We start from the raw sequence: 19,782 nt of genomic DNA, 5'->3' as shown, positions 1-19,782 counted from the left end.
CCAACAAGTGAGAGGGAAAAATCAAGGATTTCTCTCTTTTCAATTATAAAAGAGAAAACTAGTAAATAAGGCACTCACTTGTACTTTTTTATTATAAAGCAAGTACTTAAGAAATCAGCAAATATTTATAGTGTAGGCATTCTATTCAAGGCCTGTGATAGGTTCAGTTTTAACTGTGTTGATGAAGACGTTCCCATTTTTCTCCCTGATGTTTTGCAAATTTACTCTTTCTAAAACTGATTTCTAACTTACTTATTGTTGCTCTCATCTACCCATTCAACAGTTTCTGGTGGTCCCTGTGTAGGCTGAGGAAAACCTTTTGCCCTATCTTTATATGATCATCACTTACTGATAATGATAGCTAACGTACACTGAGTACTTACTATCTACCAGACACTGTCCTAGCATTTTACATGTGTAAACTCATTTGATCCTACCAGCGACCCTGTGAAACAGTTATTATTATCCCCATATAGCCAATGGAGAAACTGAGCACCTAAGCAATTTACTACAGGTGCAATTGTCCTGCTGTGATCTGACCTCCTCACTATACAATCTTTCATGATGGAGTGTGTGAGCAGGTTATTCAGCCCACAGGAATTAGCAAGATCCTGGTGGCACAGTGGTTAAGTGCTCAGCTGCTAACCACAAGATCGGTGGTTTGAACCTACCAGCCACTCCGTGGGAGAAAGATGTGGCAATCAGCTTCTGTAAAGATTGTCGTTAGGTGCTATCCAGTGGGTTCCAACTCATAGTAACACTCTGTACAACAGAATAAAACACTGTCTGGTCCTGTGCCATCCTCACAATCATTGCTATACTTGAGCCCATTGTTGCAGCTACTATGTCAGTTCATCTCCTTGAGGGTCTTCCTTTTTTTTTTTTTTTGCTGACCCTCTACTTTACCAAGCATGATCTCCTTCTCCAGGGACTGGTCCCTCCTGACAGCGTGTCCAAAGTATGTGAGACGAAGTCTCACCATTCTCACTTCTAAGGAACATTCTGGCAGTACTTCTTCCAAGACAGATTTGTTCATTCTTCTGGCAGTCCATTCAATATTCTTTGCCAACACCACAACTTAAAGGCATCAATTCTTCTTCTATCTTCCTTATTCATTGCCCAGCTTTCGCATGCATGTGAGGCAATTGAAAATACCATGGCTTGGGTCAGGCACACTTTGGTTCTCAAGGTGATAGACATCTTTGCTTTTTAACATTTTAAAGAGGTTTTTTTGCAGCAGATTTCCCCAGTGCAATGCATCATTTGATTTCTTGACTGCTACTTACATGGGCATTGATTGTGGAGCCAAGTAAAATGAAATCCTTGACAACTTCAATATTTTCTCCTTTCATCATGATGCTGTTTATTGATCCAGTTGTGAAGATTTTTCTTTTCTTTATGTTGAGGTGTAATCCGTACTGAAGGCTGTGGTCTTTGATCTTCCTCAGTAAGTACTTCAAGTCCTCTTCACTTTCAACAAACAAGGTTGTGTAATCTGCGTATCACAGGTTGTTAATGAGTCTTTCCTCCCTAAAGATTATGGCCTTGGGAACCCTATGGAGCTGTTCTACTGTCCTATAGGGTCACTATGAGGTGGAATCAACTCAAGGGCAAAGAGTTTGGTCTGGTTTTTTTAATTTTCATCATTTTACTTTCCAAAAGAGTTTCTAAAACTACAAGAAAGTTTTTAAAATGGTAAAAAAAAAAAAAAAAAAAAGGAAATTGTGTACTAAATTCTATTTTTTCTCTTTAAAAAGGAAGAAGTGTGCTAATCACTTCATCAAGGCAAACTGCTTTTCAGCTTAAAGCAGATATACCTGCTTGCTTCAGATTTCTTGTCAGCTTACCTTTGCCAGAGCTCTTAGTTTTCTCAATTATAATTGTCTCTGCTTCTGTCTCCCCAGCTGTCTGTGAGCTTTTTGAGCGCAGAAAGAGTGTCTTTTTAAAATCTTTTTATCTCCAGCACCTTGCACAGTGTCTATTACTTACCCATTGCCGTTGAGTCAATTCCGACTCATAGTGACCCTATAAGATAGAGTAGAACTGCCCCATAGAATTTCCAAGGAGCACCTGGTGAATTTGAACTGCTGAACTTTTGGTTAGCAGCCATAGCACTTAACCACTATGCCACCGGGGTTTCTGTCTATTACTTAGTGGGAACTTAATATATTTTGGTGAATGAAGATATTAACAACCCAGTGTGGTGATTAACCTCAGACAGATTAAATGCCATGGCTCAAGTCACATCATGGCAAGGCTGAAATTCAGGCACAATCTTGTTTGGTTCCAAAAATCTATGCTCTTTGCAAAAAAAAAAAAAAAAAAAGGCCATCACTATGTGTCCTCCAACATATTTTTCCTGTTAGTATTGTCTGTCCTACAGCAACCAAGTGCTTATTATATGTCAAGAGCCCTCATGGTGCAGTGGTTAAGCACTCGGCTGCTAACTGAAAGGTAGGCAGTTCAAACCCACCAGCTACTCCATGAGAGAAAGATGAGGCAGTCTGCTTCATAAGATTACAGCCTTGGAAACCCTAAGGGGGAGTTCTACTCTGTCCTTTAGGGTGACTATGAATCAGAATTGATTCAATGGTAGTGGATTTGGTTTGGTTTGTATTATATGTCAGGCATTGTGCTAAGCACTTCACCTACATGATTCATGACATCCCCATGAGATTAGGGCTGGTGCTATAGCCTTTGACACATAAGGAGACTGAGACCTACTGAGGTGAGTTAACTGGTACCTGTGATCTTTCATCTTATCTCCTCAGCAATGTTGTTTTGCTGGTCAGGCCCTTTCTAGCCAATTCAACCCTTCTTTCCCTGTCAGCCCCTTCCCTTCAGCTGAGATTCTCCCATGGATAAACAAGAACAGAAAATAACACTTAAAACACACACACACATGCACAAGGACAACCTTCCCTCAATCCTTCCTTAGTCCACCTCTAGTTACCAGTCTCCCTGCCTCCTTCACAGCCAAGCTCCCCCAAAAGATAGTCTCACTGTCTTCCTTCCTCACCTGTCATTAGTCAGTTGACTATTAATTCAATCACACTTTCACCTACCCTCACTCCTCCAGTAAAATTGTCCTGTCAAAGTGTACCATCGACCTTCTAATGGCAAATCCATTAGGGAACCTTTTGCTCCTCATTTTTCTGGACTTCTGACAATTTCCCTCTTGAAGCTTTTTATTTCTTTGGTTTCTATGATACCACTTTGTTCACCTTCTGTTAGCTATTATTTTAGTCAACAAACTGAGCCCCTACCATGTGCTTGGCACCATGCTGGGTGCCTGGGATACGAAGATAAAAAAGATATGGTCACTATCCTTAAGGCCTGAAAAGTTTGGTCAGTTTCTGGCAAGTTTGTAATTTCTTCAGCCGATTGCTTGGCTACCTCTTTTTTTTTTTTTTAAATAATTTTCATTGTGCTTTAAGTGAAAGTTTACAAGTCAAGTCAGTATGGCATATATAAGCTTATATACACCTTACTCCATACTCCCACTTACTCTCCCCTTAATGAGTCAGCCCGCTCCGTCCTTCCAGTCTCTCCTTTCGTGACAATTTTGCCAGTTTCTAACCCTCTTTACCCTCCCATCTCCCCTCCAGACAGGAGACGCCAACACAGTCTAAAGTGTCCACCTGATACAAGTAGCTCACTCTTCATTAGCATCTCTCTCCAACCCATTGTCCAGTCCCTTCCATGTCTGAAGAGTTGGTTTTGGGAATGGTTCCTGTCTTGGGCTAACAGAAGGTCTGGGGACCATGACCTTCAGGGTCCTTCTAGTCTCAGTCAGACCATTCTGGTCTTTTTATGAGAATATGGAGTCTGCATCCCACTGTTCTCCTGCTCCCTCAGGGGTTCTCTGTTGTGCTCCCTGTCAGGGCAGTCATCGGTTGTGGCCGGGCACCATCTAGTTCTTCTGGTCTCAGGATGATGTAAGTCTCTGGTTCATGTGGCCCTTTCTGTCTCTTGGGCTCATAGTTATCGTGTGACCTTGGTGTTCTTCATTCTCCTTTGATCCAGGTGGGTTGAGACCAATTGATGCATCTTAGATGGCCACTTGTTAGCATGTAAGACCCCAGACGCCATACTTCAAAGTGGGATGCAGAATGTTTTTATAATAGAATTATTTTGCCAATTGACTTAGAAGTCCCTTTAAGCCATAGTCCCCAAAGCCCTGCCCTTGCTCCGCTGACCTTCAGTTTATCCCGGAAACTTCTTTGCTTTTGGTCCAGTCCAGTTGAGCTGACCTTCCGTGTATTGAGTATTGTCCTTCCCTTCACCTAAAGTACTTCTTATCTACTAACTAATCAGTAAATAACTCTCTCCCACCCTCCCTCCCTCGTAACCACAAAAGTATGTGTTCTTCTCAGTTTATACTATTTCTCAAGATCTTATACTAGTGGTCTTATACAATATTTGTCCTGTTGCATCTGACTAATTTCACTCAGCATAGTGCCTTCCATGTTCCTCCGTGTTATGAAGTGTTTCACAGATTCGTCCCTGATCTTTATAGATGTGTAGTATTGCATTGTGTGAATATACCATAATTTATTTAAACAATCATTCGTTGATGGACACCTTGGTTGCTTTTTGCTATTGTAAACAGTGCAGCAATAAACACAGGTGTGCATATATCTGTTCGTGTAAAGGCTCTTATTTCTCTAGGGTATATTCCGAGGAGTGGGAATATACCCTAGAGTATATTGTATACCCTAGGAGTGGTTGTACCATTTTACATTCCCACCGGCAGTGTAGAAGAGTTCCAATCTCTCCGCAGCCTCTCCAACATTTATTATTTTGTGTTTTTTGGATTAATGCCAGCCTTGTTGGAGTGAGATGGAATCTCATCGTAGTTTTAATTTGCATTTCTCTAATGGCTAATGATCGAGAGCATTTTCTCATGTATCTGTTAGCTGCCTGAATATCTTCTTTAGTGAAGTGCATGTTCACATCCTTTGCCCATTTTTTGATTGGGTTGTTTGTCTTTTTGTGGTTGAGTTTTAATAGAATCATATAGATTTTAGAGATCAGGTGCTGGTCGGAGATGTCATAGGTGAAATTTTTTTCCCAATCTGTAGGTGGTCCTTTTACTCTTTTGGTAAAGCCTTTAGAAGAGCATAGGTGTTTGATTTTTAGGAGCTCCCAGTTATCTGGTTTCTCTTCGTCATTTTTGGTAATGTTTTGTATTCTGTTCATGCCTTGTATTAGGGCTCCTAAGGTTGTCCCTATTTTTTCTTCCATGATCTTTATCGTTTTAGTCTTTATGTTTAGGTCTTTGATCCACTTGGAGTTAGTTTTTGTGCATGGTGTGAGGTATGGGTCCTGTTTCATTTTTTTGCAAATGGATATCCAGTTATGCCAGCACCATTTGTTAAAAAGACTATCTTTTCCCCAATTAACTGACACTGGGCCTTTGTCAAATATCAGCTGCTCATATGTGGATGGATTTATATCTGGGTTCTCAATTCTGTTCCATTGGTCTCTGTGCCTGTTGTTGTACCAATACCAGGCTGTTTTGACTACTGTGGCTGTATAATAGGTTCTAAAATCAGGTAGAGTGAGGCTTCCCACTTTCTTCTTCTTTTTAAGTAACGCTTTACTTATCTGGGGCTTCTTTTCCTTCTATATGAAGTTGGTGATTTGTTTCTCCATCACATTAAAAAACTTCATTGGAATTTGGATCAGAAGTGCATTGTATGTATAAATGGCTTTTGGTAGAATAGACATTTTTACTATGTTAAGTCTTCCTGTCCATGAGCAAGGTATGTTTTTCCATTTATGTAGGTCCTTTTTAGTTTCTTGCACTAGTACTTTGTAGTTTTCTTTGTATAGGTCTTTTACATCCTTGGTAAGATTTATTCCTAAGTATTTTATCTTCTTGGGGGCTACTGTGAATGGTATCGATTTGGTGATTTCCTCTTCGATGTTCTTTTTGTTGATGTAGAGGAATCCAAGTGATTTTCGTACATTTATCTTATAACCTGAGACTCTGCCAAACTCTTCTATTAGTTTCAGTAGTTTTCTGGAGGATCCCTTAGGGTTTTCTGTGTATAAGATCATGTCATCTGCAAATAGAGATACTTTTACTTCTTCCTTGCCAACCCGGATGCCCTTTATTTCTTTGTCTATTGGCTACCTCTTTATTTGTTTCTCAGTACTGGAAGGGAATCCCCTTTAAAGAGAATGTCCTTCAAAAAGGAGGAGGTCCAGTGTGCTTGGCCTGGGAGATACTCTACCCAATTTCAGAGTGCAGGGGAAAAGAAAAGCCCAGGGATGTAGATGTGTAGAAGGCTAAGAGATAAACAGGCATCAAAGAAGACAGGAGACAAAGACACCAGTCTGAATCAGAGAGTGGCCTCAAAGACAAAAGATGCAAAAAAGCTCATGTGAGTTCCTTAACATAAAAGCTATTTTTCTTGCTTCTGTTTGTTCTATCCTCATTGCCACCACCTAATTCTAAATCTTCAACAACTCTTGCTTTCCAAGCCCTGCATGAACCCTCCCCAGAAGATACTCCTGAGGAGAAAGCATCTGTCTTTTCTGCATATGAGTTTCATATTGTGATTATTGGATTGTGTCTCTTCTGAAAGGATAAAGCCATACCCATGCGGCTATGAGGTCAAGTATCACCTGAAGGAAAAAGTCATTCACTGGGAAAAAAGTAAGGCTTCAACAAAAAACAAACCCATTGCCACTGAGTCAATTCCAACTCATAGTGACCTTATAGGACAGAGAAGTGCCCCTATAGGGTTTCCAAGGAGTGGCTGGTGAATTTGAACTGCCGACCTTTTGGTTAGCAGCCAAGCTGTTAACTACTGTGCCACCAGGGCTCCCAGGTAAGGCTTAGGAGGCCAAATTGAATTGGCCTGAATTTCAAGAGATTTAGATGGTGTTGGAGGTTAAAGATATCCCTAAAATATGGTAGGTTCAATGGACCCAGGCAATACCCTCTTTCCCTGGGATCTCATTTGAATGAGGCAACGTTTACAGGCCCTAGAGAATAAGATACACCTGGGGAATTAGATTATTTCTGTATTGATTTTGTTCTCCATTTGTGTTTAGCAAACTTTTCTTGAAATTATGTTTTGTTTGACCTATGCTAAGTGAACCAAAGGAAGGGGCTTTTGTCTACATGTGGTACAAAGCTTTAAAAGAGAAGAAGCCTACCTCTAAGGTCAGTGTGGTGAAGGCAATGGGAACTGCGGAAACCCCCCCCCCCCCCGCCCAGAGACCACAAAAACAGTCAAATGAGAAGTATAGATTTGAGGTCACTTAGTACCGTTACAGGAGAATCCTCTCTTCATACCAGTCTTAGAGCTCTGGGGTTTTAATTTGCTTTGGAAGGTGGCATTTCCTTACATGAACCCTCACTCCTTCCCCTTCTCTTCCCTGTATGTTTAGTCTCTATTTTATCACACTCTTTCTATGGTTACCCTTGCCTAAGTTGTTATCCTACTATAGGATTACCTCCTTCTGCCTATTAAAATTTAACCATTCAAGTCCCATTTTCTCCATAAAGCCATTTCTTCACTCATCCTACCAAAAACAAAACCAAACCCATTGTTGTCAAGTCAATTCCGACTCATGGTGACCCTACAGGACAGAGTAGAACTGCCCCATAGGACTTCCAAGGAGCAGCTGGTAGATCCAAACTGCTGACGTTTTGGTTAGCAGCCATAGCTCTTAACTGCTGCTCCACTAGGGCTCCCCATATGTACAGAAAGAGAAAGAGGTTGATTTCAAGAAAATGGCTTGCTCAGTTGTGGAGGCTGGCAAGTCCCAAATCCGTGGGTCAGATGTCAGGCTGGAGACTTCTACATCCATTAATGTTTCCCTTCTGGAAACTTTTTTAGCACTTATTAACCATATTAACATTTGGTTACAAGCTGACTTGCATAATGTATGTAGGTTTTCTACAGTTAGTTTGAGAACTTCTCAATAGCAGGGATGATGTCTTCCCTTCTTTGGTATGGCTCAAATAGGAAACACAGCAGACATAATAAATACTAGGTGACTGAATTGTGACATATGAATTGCCAAGGCACAGAGATGGAAGAGTCAGGAGGCAAAAGAAGGGCTATAAGTTAATTACTTTGATATTTTAGAGTGACAAGAAACTAGAGGAATAATATAAGCCTGGAGAGTATGGTGAAGCCCTAGTGGTTCAGTGGTTAAGAGCTCAGACTGCTGACGAAAAGATTGGCAGTTCGAGTCCACCAGCTGCTCCTTGGAAACCCTGTACAGTTCTATTCTATACTATAGGATTGCTATGAGTTGTAATCGACTCGATGGCAACGAGGTTTTTTTTGTTTGTTTGGACAGTATAGTAAGGTAAAAGATCTCAAGACCATGGCTTTGCCCTCTTTATTGAGGAACATTAATTCCTCTGTCATCTCTGAAGATCTAGAACTCTATTCCAGTCAGAAATTTTAAAAGCCGTCCCAAAACCCACAGATATCACACTAAGTTCCCCCAAGTGTTCACTATCTGACCAAACATAAATTTATTTCCTCCTTTGTTCAGAAATATCCCTAAAGAACAATATCAATAATGAATCTCTGATAGGCCTAGTTCATCTCCATAAATCATTCAGGGACAGAGGTCAGGAGAGAATATTCTTTTAGCATTATTTAAGGCAGGTTTTACCATTCAGGCTCCATTAGTGAGCACAAAAGGACACCTGTAAAAAAAATATTCATAGGCTTTTTTTGGTTTGTAGTGCATTGTTTGGGGACCCACTGCCTGCAGGATCACATTAGTGCAAATAACCTACAGTTGGAATCCACACCCTTAAGCTCAGCGGTTTCGGTTAGCTTATCACCAAACCTGATTTAGAACTTAAAGAGATTTTTTTGAAGCCACAGGAGAAAGGGTGGGGCAAAGTATTTTGCCCATGATTCCTAGCCTAGGGAGAAGCATCTGACTCTTCATCCTGCTCCCCGCCACCCCGCCCCAAGGAGGACTTTCTTGAGAATAAGCAAAAATCATTAAGAAATATTGGATTAAATTGAAAGAAAAGAAACCTGGCAGAAAGATGCCTGGGGAAGTATTTCTGCAGAGAAAGACACTCTGCTTCCTTGTTTAATTTTTTTATACTTCAGCCTAACTAATATTTTATTTCATATGTAATCAATACAAGGTACTTGCTTGATCAGGAATCAAAAAGTGAGTATGACATACTCTATATTTTCTGAAAGTTAGAATTTATTTGAAGCTAATTATGCTGCTAAAATGGGAGAAAATGTACATAGAATTCCTACTTCAGTACTGGGTAGGTAATTAAGTTCCTGTTTTTCCAGAGACGTTGTCACACATTGTAGCTGCAGGTGGGTGGAGGTAGACGCCTGAGCCTAGGAGGGTAGAAAGAAGGAACTTTCTGAGTCATCTCAGATTCAGACCTAGAAGGTGTCATTCAGGCAGGAAGTATGAGGGTGGGCTGCCAAAATCCTGATACTGGAAGGAAGAGAGGTGAGAAAATGGCACAGGCTGGGATGGATGCCATGTGTTGTTATAATCTTCTCGACCTTGGTCATGAAGTGGTTAAAGAGAAACTCAAGACAGGAGATTCTTTAACAACAACACGCAAGAAATATTGCAGGGTTCATTTTTCTCTGCCATGAAGGGAGCTTTTTTTCAGCTGGGACCCAATCTGAAAGCTATTCTACCCACAAGAAAGCAAGGAGTTACAGAACCCTCCCAATGCCACAGGGTGACTCAGAGGCAGCTGAACAGGACCCAGAACAGAGTGGGGACAGCTGCAGCAAGTCTCACACTTTTGCATAATCCATTGGAAGATGGCAAAACTGCCTTATACACATAGAACAGTTTAGCCATCATTTGCCAATATAAATTCCAGACAAATTAAAGGCTTACATTAAAAACTTGAAAAACTAAAAAAGAAAAAAAAAGTGAATATTAGCTGATATCATACAAAAAAAGAAGTCATCAGTAATAATAACAGTACTGAGAAACATGCTAAAGTAAAGCCAGAACTCCAACTTGGGTCTGTGGAAATTTAGAGCCTTACTCTTAACCCTGAATAATACTGCCTCTTTAAAGAAAATATGAAAAGAGGTAGTTCAGAAAACAAACTTTTCTAAAGTATGTCAAATAAATAAATGGAAAAAGCAAGCAATAAATTGGGAAGACTTTGCAATATATGATATACATGGGGTTATGGTCCTAAAGGAGTCTTACAAATCAAAAAGAAAAAGAAAGAGAGGTCAATAAATGTCTTAAAACAAAAGTTATAAATGGGCCATTTACAAAGGGCCAAATGTAATGGCTAATGAACATGTGAAAAATGTTCAGTCTCCCTAATAATCAAAGAAATACACATTTAACAGAGACATGTTGTTTTCTTCAGCTAAAAAACTGGCAAACTTTCACCAAAAAGTTAATGCCTGGTGACCAGCCTTTATTTTTTAATAACTTACTTTTCTTGTTGTTGAGAATATACACAGCAAAGCACTCACCAATTCAACAGTTTCTACATGTACAATTCAGTGTCGTTGATTCCATTTGTGAGTTGTGCAACCATTCTCACCCTCCTTTTTTGAAATGTTCCTTCCCCGTTAACATATCGACAGAGTAGAACCTCCCCATAGGGTTTCCAATCTTTACGGAAGCAGACTGCCACATCTTTCTCCCACGGAGCCAGCTGGTGGGTTCAAACTGCCAACCTTTAGGTTAGCAACCAAATGCTTAACCATTGCACCACCAGGGCTCCTTCACTACCCTTTAAGTTTTCTATCTAATCTTTCAAGTTGCTGTCGTCAATTTGATCCCATATAGACAGTTCTTAAAAGAGTACAATGCTCAAGGCAGACGGTCTTTACTAGTTAAACTAAACTGTTGTTTGGCTTTGAGAGGACTTCAGGGGATATTTTTGATTTAAGGTTTAAAGACTACCTCAGGGCAATAGTTTTGGGGGTCATCCAGCCTCCACAGTTCCAGGAAGCCTGTTGACCAGCTTTTTAAAGGGCCAACCCAGTCATAGATATACCAGACAAAAAAAAAAAACAATAATAACACAATGTATAAAAATTATGCCGTTGTTGTTTTTTAGGTGCCATTGAGTCAGTTATGATTCATAGCCACCCTATGAACAACAGAATAAAACACTGCCTGGTCCTGCACCAACCTCACAATCATTGTTTTGCTTGAGACTATTGTTACAGCCACTGTGTCAATACATCTCTTTGAGAGTTTTCCTCTTTTTTGCTGACCCTGTACTCTACCAAGCATGATGTCCTTTTCCAGGGACTGGTCCCTCCTGTTAACAAGTCGTGAGACGAAGTCTCGCCATTCTTGCTTCTAATTAGCATTCTGGCTATACTTCTTCCAAGGCAGATTTGTTTGTTCTTCTGGCAGTCCATGGTATATTCAATGTTCTTCGCCAACGCCATAACTCAAAGGCACCAATTCTTCTCCAGTCTTCCTTATTCATTGTCCAGCTTTCATATGCATATGAGTCGATTAAAAACACCGTAGCTTGGGTCAGATGCACCCTAGGCCTTGTAATGGGTTGAATTGTGTCCCCCCAAAATATGCGTCAACTTGGTTAGGCCATGTGCAGTTGTCCTTCATTTTGTGATTTTCCTATGTGTTATAAATCATAATCTCTGCCTGTGGTTAAAAGGATGACTCAGGTCACTTCCCTGATTCAAAAGCGAGTTTCCCTGGGGCGTGGCCTGCACCACCTTTTAGTCTCTCAAGAGGTAAAAGGAAAGGGAAGCAAGCAGAGAGTTGGGGACCTCATACCACCAAGAAAGCGGCACAAGGAGCAAGCGCGTCCTTTGGACACAGGGTCCCTACGCCTGAGAAGCTCCTCGGCCAGGGGAAGATTGAGCACAAGGACCTTCCTCCAGAGCTGATAGAGAGAGAAAGCCTTCCCCTGGAGCCAACGCCCTGAATTTGGACTTGTAAGCTACTAGATTGTGAGAAAATAAATTTCTCTTTGTTAAAGCCATCCTATTTGTGGTATTTCTGTTATGGCAGCACTAGGTGACTAAGACAGTCCTTAAAGTGACATCTTTGCTTTTTAACACTTTAAAGAGATCTTTTGCAGCAGAGTTGCCCAATGCAATGCATCGTTTGATTTCTTGACTGCCACTTACATGGACATTGATTGTGGATCCAAGTAAAATGAAATCCTTGATAACTTCAATACTTTCTCCCTTTATCATGATATTGCTTACTGGTCCAGTTTTGAGGATTTTTCTTTTCTTTATGTTGAGATGTAATCCATACTGAAAGCTGTGGCCTCTGATCTTCATCAGTAAGTGCTTCAAGCCCTCTTCACTTACAGCATGCAAGGTTGTGTCATTATTACTTTAACATAAAATATGGAAAAAAAAATGTTTATTTTAGATTATTATTCTGTATTGCTTACTCTTCTGTTACATAAATGCTATTATTTAAACAACAATAAGACTAGTTAACAGTAGCAATAGTAGTAATTAATAATCGGACTAATTAAAAATAATGTGTGAGAAAAATATGACAATATTTGTGTAATTTTTCTTTTGGTTCTCTGATACAGCTATTTATTTTAATTCTCGTGTCAATGAGTAAGAATGTGTACTCTGTTAAAGATAAAACCGAAGCGGTTTATTAACGGTTTAAGACAGTTCAAACCAGGGACACGTCTGATCTCACAAAGTGAAACTGAGCACAACGAAATGGTGGAGTTACAAAGGCATGTTTATGAGGAAAATACAACATTCTGATTGGCAATTGCAAGATTAGGTAAGCAGGAATTGGAACAACTTGAAAGGGTGAGGAGGCTTTACAGAGATTGCTTGGAAACACAAATGTGAGCTATTTGGATTGGTTAGTTTAAATACATGACTAAAGTTTAACCACAGAGAAAAATGTTTTCTTTGTTAAGTACTGACTAAGGTTTTGAAGGTTGCAGGAGAAATAAACAAAAGCTAAGATGGAATTGGGGCTCAGACTTGGGCTGATTATTCTGATATGAGTCAGATACCTCAATTTTGAAACTCTCCCACACTCATTTAAGTCTGTTATATATTTAAACTTTTAAGCTATATTATGATATATTCTTAAGACACACAAATGTAATACTCTCTAAAAGGAAAATAAAAACAGATAAGACTAGTTAAATAAATATTAACTGTCCTAGGGCAAAATCACCCCAAAGTTATTGCAAAGCAAAAATGAAAGTTTTATTTGGCATATGTTCCAAGTGGCAAAAGTGAGAAATGGAAAAGCATGCTGCCAGAACCGTGTCTGTCAAGTCCAAGGAATATTACAGAATTGGCAAAAGTGGGAACACAGACAAACATGCTGCCAGAGCCATGTCTGTCTGAGTCCAAGGAACATTACAGAATCATCAGTATATATTAACGTCACAAATGGGTAAAATCATTGAAACCTTCACCTTTTTACGGATTGGTAAAAACTGCTAAATTACTGTGATTCTACATTTTGAATTCTTTCTTAATAATCATTGGTACAGGTTTCGGTAAAGACAATCAGGAGGGTTTTCATTGGTCCAACAAATCTTACTATTTAATAAATGGTAATAGAAAAAGGTAAGAGTAGAAAGTATGTGGGTCTTTTGCACTCTGTTTATGATTTGTAAAAGATGTTTTCAAAGATTGTCCTAGCTATAGTCTTTATACCTCAGGGCCTAGTTGATGTGTCCTTGTGAGTCCTTGTGGGTCCTTGTGAGTCCAGCTCCAGCTGGGTCACATTCTTTATACTCAAGGACAGGAAATAATGGCTCCAGTTTTAATCTCCAAAATCATAACCTGGGCAAGGGTTCCAAAACTGAGGTGCCTGGCATGCCTATAGTGGCTGGCTCAGGTGTAGGCCTGACTCCATTTTGTTACTTTCGCTTCTCTATTCCTGAGAATGTAACCTTGACTTCTTCATATGCATATGGCCTTCGGCCTCTGACTGGATGGAACCAGCAGACTAACATCTTCCCATTCATATGCATATTCATATGCATATGACCTTGGACCTCTTACTGGGAGGAGCCAGCAGACCCCTGTGGGGTCTCAATTGTGTGAAAGCACCCAATTCTCTTAACCCACATACACTCTGTTAACCAGTCCCAACCAAAACCCCCCGTTCATGTTGTCCAGCCTCCTGCTTACCTAATCTTGCAACTTCCAATTAGAATGTTGTATTTTTACCTCATAAATATGCCTCTGTGACTTTATTTGGGGGCATTTGGTTTCAGTTTGTGAGATCAGACCTGTCCCCGGATCAAACTGTCTTTAACATTAAATCTGTTTTATTTTTTAACAGAGTACACATTCTTACTCTTTGACAAACCTGAATTTTATGAAGAATAGTGATATGCTCCTTTCTGTTCTATGACACAGTACGATGTTTTTACTCTCTGTTTCCTTTTCCAGTAATCCTTTTCTGAAATGCCCACAGCCTTTAGGTTATCTTCCTTTTCTGTGATGTAGTGGTAAAACTGAATACAGCCAAACGTAAAATTTAGTTTTGTAATCAAACGAGGGTTCTTGTCCTGTCCTATTAGCTGATTGAAAAAGACGGACCCCACACCACCAGTTGCAAGGGAAACAGGAAGTGGAAATTTATTGTCTGCACAGACGAGGAGCAACACGGGATCTAGCAACCATAAGGCCATGTGCTCGTTGTCTGAGGGGGTTGTGAAGCTTTTTATTTCCAATGGAGTCTGGGCATTGGGTTTGGTGCCCGGAACTCTCCGCCCTTAGCCCTTCCATGTCCACATTTGGAGGTCTGGATGTTGAATCATGTCTGTGATGTTCAGGTCCAAGGACAGACTGAGGACACAGTTCTTCAGGTCCTGCTCACGCATCAAAATCTTGGTTTACGCAAGCGCAGGAGTCTACCACCAAATTCAAACTGTGGTTGAGGCCGCAGAATGGTCAAGCAAAGCCACAGTTAAAAGCTGTGGCTTGGCGGGAAGTCCCCGTGGAGGTTTCAGTTTGACTTGCAGCTCTGCTCTTATCAAGCCCATATTACACCGATTCCTGGTGTCAGTCCAATGTGATGTCAGACTAAACATCTTAACAAAAGCATTTGTGCATGAAATACTTAGGATTTTGCTAACTAGTAACAGTGAGTTTTTAGACTTGTAAGAATTAGTTTCCAACTCTCCAAAAATGTCTATCCACTTTGTATCTACAGGCTTGTGTTGGTTGACCAACTGTTTGTCAGTCGGGTCCTTTCCACCTATAAATTCATCATATAGTTTATCTGTCTATCTGAAGTGTCCCTTGTTTGGAGACACTCCAAAGTGCACTGGATATCATGGTAAGTTGAATCTCTCTTGGGGAAAATGGTTTTAAAGCAAAGCCTAAACTTCTAAAATTCAAGTTGGATTCCAAATAAATTACAGTTTTAGTAAAGAAATAAGAGTCCTATTTAAGTTGGCTGCCCTTTTCTAGTTGCTTTTTTTTTCTTTTTGAGTTCTGAAGCAGTCTTATTTCCAAAAAATGCTATATGGGTTTTTGTTGGAACCAAAAAATAACATCAGACAACTCAAGTTCAGTCAATTCATCCTTTCTTAGGTTTCTCCGGCCCCTTCAAAGGTCATCAGTTTTGAAGAAACAGCATATAAATTTTCCATTTTCATCCTTAATGTATTTAAAGATTAAAACATCCTTCTTATTCTACACTTTGAAAATGTAATCTTACAGACAACATTTTAACATTCTTTCTAAGGCCAGCAACAATGGTAGCCATCTTGTATTCCCATGTCTAAGAAGGCTATCTCCTATTTCTACAAAATCAAATATCTCACTAAGTGATTCTGCAGGTTTTTGTTTTGTTTGTTTTTTTGGTTTTTAGTTTTATTTTGTTTTTGATTCTGCAGTTTTGATGAAACAGAGAAGTGACCAAAATGTTCCTTATGAAAGCCTCTGTCTTTTAGGGGAGCAAACCACACCCCTTTTTAGCAATGTGGTGTACAAAGTATGGAGACCATTTAGCAGGAAAGATCTTTTCATTGTCTTTGATAAGAAGCTTAGAAACTGAATGGAATTTGCCAAAATTTATATTTGTATTGTCTGCCAAATATGCACTATTTGTATTTGGATAAGACGGCAATTTCTTGTTTTATGTTTTCTGCAGTGTCACTAAAATCTTCATGGAAATCAAGAAGATGATTGGAAACTCCATTTTTCAAATGGAAGTACCTAAGAGCTAGGGGACATTTTTTGTTGTTGCTGCTATGATTTGACTTATCACTTGATTTACTGTAGAAAGCATGATCATTGGTAAAATCTGACAGAATCATTATAATTTTGTTGTCAAAATTTGCCCTTTTGTTCTCCCCCAGGACACTTTAGTTTGAACCCTTGAATCAGGAAATGTAACTTCAACTCAGTTTCATAGAGCGTTCAGGGGAAATATGTCTATGAATATATGTGTTTGTTGGTATGGTATACCCAAGCTAATTCAGCAGCCACTACTTTCAACTGAGCATTAGGAGAAGCAAACACAACTTTTCCTCAATTTAGAAGTGCTAGCCTATCTCATACTAGACTTGGGAGATTCTGTTTCCATACTTGCTTTCACATCCCTTTCTCCACCATGCCCAATTCCAAATTATTTTCTGCATATTGAGTAGTATGTCTGTTTTGGTTATTTACCTCCCTCATCGGTTATGTAAGCAGCCCTGGTGGCATAATAGTAAAGCACTAGGCTGCTAACCGAAAGGTGTACGATTAGAACCCACCAGCTACTCTGTGGGAGGAAAGACCTGGCAATCTGCTCCTGTAAAGACTACAGCCTAGAAAACCCTATAGGGGCTACTCTGTTATATAGGGTTGCTATGCGTGGAATCAACTTGATTGTACACAGCAATGACAATCTGTTACATGTGTCCTTCGCATTTGTTATTCAAATACTGCACTCATTTAGCTTTCTTTTTCAGTAATGTTTGGGTCATGCTTGTGTTGGTATTGTAATTGTTTTTATTTTCATTATCTTGATCTCTTAGAAAACCTGGTCACAATAGTCACAATGTTAAGAATTAAACTTTTGCCCTCTCAATACACTCTTAGTCTTTCAACAACAGATAATCCATTAGCGGGAACCAAAAATTATGGTTGCCAATGTCAGCGGCCCATGACCATGGAAAACAGATAGCCTATGATGTAACCATTTGACCCCGAAAACAGTGTTGCTTTCACTTCTATTTTTTGGCTGCTGTGTTCCCCAATCTTCCACAGCATGTTGCTGAAAATCTGGACTTTTTATGTCCGTTGAGGGGTTTCCTGAAATGTGGACCTTTCAGCACTGAAATCGAACCCGGACAGTTAGTAAAAAGGGCAGTTTCAAATATCTCTGGTAGGAGCTGTGTATTGGTGCAGCTTTTCTGGAGAACAACTTGGACGTGAATTTCAAGTCTTTAAACATGCTTATATCTTTGAACTAGTAATTCTACTTCTAGAAAATTTATCTTAGGGGAATAAAGAGACGTTCATAAGCATTTATGTTTATGGAAAGTCAACTGGGTTTTATTTATAATATTAAATAATTGAAAGTAGTTTAAACTTTCAACAATAGGGAAATAGTTAAATAAACTGATATAGTTTTTACAGTGGGATGCAGTCATTAACTATAGTCATTAAAATTCATGTTTTGGGGGAATATTTAATGGAATGGCAAATACTGACCTGATGGTCACTTTAAAAAGAAGTCTATAATGTGATCCATTTTTAATCTAAAATACACGTGCATACACACATAAATATCTATGTGATAAAAGAAAAGAAAAACTAGAAAGGAACCCATTAGAATGTTACTTTTCGGTAGAGGAGCATGGCTTATTTAAATTTTTTATTCTACTTTCCATATTTTCCAATTTTCTGTAATCAATAAGATTTTTTTCTGGTAATTTTTTAAACAATCAGGTAAAACATTTTAAAACGTCTGGATGTTGCACAATTGTCAACCATGGATAAGAGTTTTCTAGAATTAGAATGGGTCATGATTTAAGGAAATGACTCTACCATTGTAGACTAGTATGGGGTGTTGATGTTGAAGTAAACCATGGGAAAAAGGAGGCTCAACAAAGAAACTTGTCTAAGATTTAAAGAAACAAAACAAACCCACTGCTGTCGAGTTGATTCCGACTCATAGCAACCCTGTGTGTTACAGAGTAGAGCTGAGTTCCACAGGGTTTTCTTGGCTACAAATCTTTACCGGAGCCTTTCTTCTGCAGTGCAACTGGGTGGGTTTGAACCTCCAGCCCTTTGGTTAGTAAACCAAAACCAAACCCGTGCTATCGAGTGGATTCCGACTCATAGCTTAGGTTAGTAGATGAGCACAAATCGTTTGTGCCACACAGGGACCTTAAGATCTAGAGAAGCAAAAAAACCTGTGGCTGCCAAGTTAATTCCAACTCACAGTGACCCTATAGGACAGAGAATTACCCCATAGGGTTTCCAAGGCTGTGATCTTTATGGGTAGCCCTGGTGGCAGAGTGGTTAAGAGCTCAGCTGCTAACTAAAAGGTTGCAAGTTTGAATCCATCAGCTGCTCCTTGGAAACCCTATGGGGCAATTCTACTCTGCCCTATAGGGTTGGTATGAGTTACTTGATGACAATGGTCCTGGTTTTTGGTTTTAATCTATGGGAGCAGTCTGCCACATCTTTCTCCCGCAGAACTGCTGATGGGTTCGAACAGCTGACCTTTTGGTTAGCAGCTGAGCACTTAACCACTGTACTACCAGGACTCCTTAAGATCTAGGGAAAACCAAAACCAAACCAAACCCATTGTCATCAAGTTGATTTTGAATCATAGTGACCCTACAGGACAGAACAGAATTGCCTCCACAGGATTTCCAAGGCTATAATCTTTATGGAAGCAGACTACTACATCTTTCTCCTGCAGAGCTGCTGGTGGATTTGAACCACTGACCTGCTAGTTAGCAATCAAGTACCAAACCACTGCACCGCCAGGGCTTCTCAAGATCTAGAGAGAGAGAAAAACAAAACAAAACAAAACAAACCTGTTGCCATCCAGTTGATTCCAACTCATAGAAGCCCTATAGGACAGAGTAGAACTGCTCCCATAGGGTTTCCAAGGAGCAGCTCGTGGATTTGAACTGCCAGCATTTTGGTGAGCAAACGAGCTCTTAACCAGTGTGCCACCAGGATTCCAGATCTAGAGACCAAAAAACTTGTTGCTGTCAAGTCGATTCTGACTCATAGGGACCCTATTGGACAGAGTAGAACTGCCCCAAATGGTTTGGATTCAAACTGCTGGCCTTTTAGTAAGTAGCTCTTAACCACTATGCCACCAGGGTTTCCAGATCTAGAGAAGGGGGTCTTCAATTAATATCAGGATATTAATCCATATTATTTATAGTTATGATTTATAAAATTATGTTTAACTATAGAGTACATTGTACATAGTCTCACTCTGTAGTGTAGATTTACTTACTCTTAACGAAACTTGTAGTTATCTTTAAAGTCTTGAGTTAAAGAATCCCTTCAGGTATTACGCTAAAGAAATTTGTCTACTGAGTGGACTTCAGCTGACAGCTGCAGAAGGGATGCAGGTGCCTGAAGTGAGCTGATGTGATAAGTAACACTCCTACTAAAATGGAACTTCCTGTTAAGTCCTGCCTGAGTCAATGACACTAGCATGACCAAGGCAAGGAGGGAGAAGATGATAAATCTCAGGTATGTTGCAGGGGCTTTAACGGAAGAGCAAGACCCTCTCAGATTAGTGATACAGACATTATACACAGTTCCTGAAGTATTCCTGTTACGACCAACTGTACTTATGAAC

Source organism: Elephas maximus, chromosome 22 (assembly GCF_024166365.1).
Source record: "Elephas maximus indicus isolate mEleMax1 chromosome 22, mEleMax1 primary haplotype, whole genome shotgun sequence".
Classification (NCBI taxonomy): Eukaryota; Metazoa; Chordata; class Mammalia; order Proboscidea; family Elephantidae; genus Elephas; species Elephas maximus.
The sequence above is the reverse complement of the archived record's forward strand: the minus strand, read 5'-3'. Positions refer to the sequence as shown.